Source organism: Mus caroli, chromosome 10 (assembly GCF_900094665.2).
Source record: "Mus caroli chromosome 10, CAROLI_EIJ_v1.1, whole genome shotgun sequence".
Lineage (NCBI taxonomy): Eukaryota > Metazoa > Chordata > Mammalia > Rodentia > Muridae > Mus > Mus caroli.
This window is the reverse complement of record NC_034579.1, coordinates 65667840-65670332: the sequence shown is the minus strand read 5'-3', so window position 1 is coordinate 65670332 and position 2493 is coordinate 65667840.

Sequence of the window (2493 nt, the reverse complement as noted above, 5' to 3'; positions counted from 1 at the left end):
GAGGAGGAGGAGGGGGAGGAGGAGGAGGAGGAGGAGGAGCAGGAGGAGGAGGAGCAGGAGCAGGAGCAGGAGCAGGAGCAGGAGCAGGAACAGGAACAGGAACAGGAACAGCAGGAGGAGAAGTAGCAGGAGCAGCAGCTGCCTCACAGGGATCTGGCATTTATAAACCCCCCGAAGAGTCCCCAGAATTTCCAACATAAACTATCTGCAGCTGGCAGAACCATGCCCCTGCCAGAGCACGAGACAAATCATAGTCAGCGGCTGTGGACAATCTGAAACAACCCTCATATCCCACACCTGGGATTAAAACAAAAGTGTATTCACATAACATGTCTGTGTTTTTCAAGAAACCAAAATTCTCGCTAAAATTACTAACAGTGGTTCCTAATATATAAAATAATTTATTAGTATCTGGTTAAGGCACAGTATGAAGAATGCTGCATATAAGGTTCCATGTGTCTCGGTGCCCTGTGTCCCTCCTCTTTGTGTATCTCTCAGCAGATACCATCTTCCTGATGCACCCTAGCTGTTTCCCTTCATTACCTACAGGATGAGAATAGACTTTGAGACTATTTCACCTCAATACCACACGTAGTCTCCATATACTACCTTTAAGCTTAATCCCTTCAGAACTGTATTAAGAGTCAGCATTAAGTTTGTCTATCTACACTCTCAGGTACATACATTCAACAACATCTTCCCTTCCAGGTAACATAGATATAGCTCAGCACAAAAGAGTTTGACCATTAAGCACAAAACCAAGATTCCATCCCCAGCACAATAACAAAAACTACTGCATTAATAGTAGGAATCTGTCTTCCATCAAGAGAGAAGAGCTATAATGCAGAAAACAGAGTCACTGTAACATACACACATGGGGAGTCAGGGTGAAGATCCAGGTACAACCACGCAGGACTCTACCCACAGCCAGGGTGGAGCCCATCCTTCAGGACTCCCAGTGCTCAGGCAACGCAATAAGATGTAGGTTCACTGCCAGTCAGGTGGCAAGAATGTGTCCAACCCAATTATGGAACAGTTTGTGGAGCAAGTAGGCCTATGTTCAGCAGCCAGTTTTCCCGCCCATACATCACACTTCATCTTGAAGATTAGTCAGCAAAAAGAGTTGACCCTCAGCTCTCTGGCCCAGGACTGTACAAAGTACCCATCCTGTCCCGCAGGTCTTATGAATGATGCCTTGAGTAAACAGCACTCGGGACATTACATTTCTCTCCTGAAGCCATAGATGTTTCATTAACACCCTGGACACTGCCAGGACAACCTCCAAGTACCAAGGTGCTAACCTGCCTTGACACATGTACACAGTGGTAAACCAACCAGCATGGGAGCAAAAACAGATCATTTTCCTCAGGCTGAAAGCCATTGTGCTGCAAAGGAAACAAATTTTAAAGGAATCACAAAACAAAACAATATCTCTGAAGAATGGACTATTTACTCCTCTTAGCAGAAAATCACCGTTAGCCTATTCTGGAAACACATTTGTGAGCAAAAATAGGTTTTTCTACATACAAAGACCTTCATTATTTCTTTTCAAAGACTTTAGGCAGCCTGATGTTCAAAGTGTAACAGGGGTAAAAAAAAGCAGCATAAAAATTTCAACATCAGTAAAGATGAAAATTGATAATTCTGGTCTCTTTCGAAATTCTAGCTTCAGTTATCATCATGTGAAAAGCCAATATTAAAAAAAAAACAGCAGAACCTCTGAGTTAATTTAAACTTTTTTAAAGCTAGCTTTTGAATCCAATAATGATCCAAATAATATATTTGTGGTTTTCAATAACTAGTGTTTAGAAATGGGTGTAAAGATATTAGGCAAGTATCCAAATGCCTGAGGAGACAGTGAGACACTCTGAGGCAGGAGTTGCCAGAGGTGTGAGGGACAGAGCTCAGGTCCTGGCAGACCATAACAATGTAAGAGCTGGCCACCTGACCTCAAGTGGCCTTAAAGAAATCAAAACAGTGAAAAGCAGAGAGAGGATACAAATTTTAATTCCAATTTGGGGTTTCTACCCCACCTTTAGCCATTCAGTTCCCAGAAAAAAAGACACACAAACAACCTTTATAACAATAAGTCTTAATCAGCACATGAGCTGGGCAGATATCTATCCTCTATGCTACTATGTCTATTCCCCAGCCAATAATCCCATTATATAACGTGCCATGTTTCATCTGGGCCACTCTTAACTCCAATCAGCCAGCCCACATGGCCATTATTTTATGATTCTTACCTCATGGCAGCTTCTCCTCTTTCCACCTTCTCCTCTCCCCTTCGTGGTCTCTTCTGACATCGAGCACGGGAACCCTAAACCCACCTATGCCTCTTTTCCCCAGCTATTGGCTGTTGGTACCTTTATTTACTAATCAGAAATAACTTGGGAGCAAGGTCACATAGCATCACTTGGGTCTATGTTCAGACTCTCTTATCTCTGGGGCAACCAAGTATTGGGGGCCGGTACTTAGCATCACAATACATAG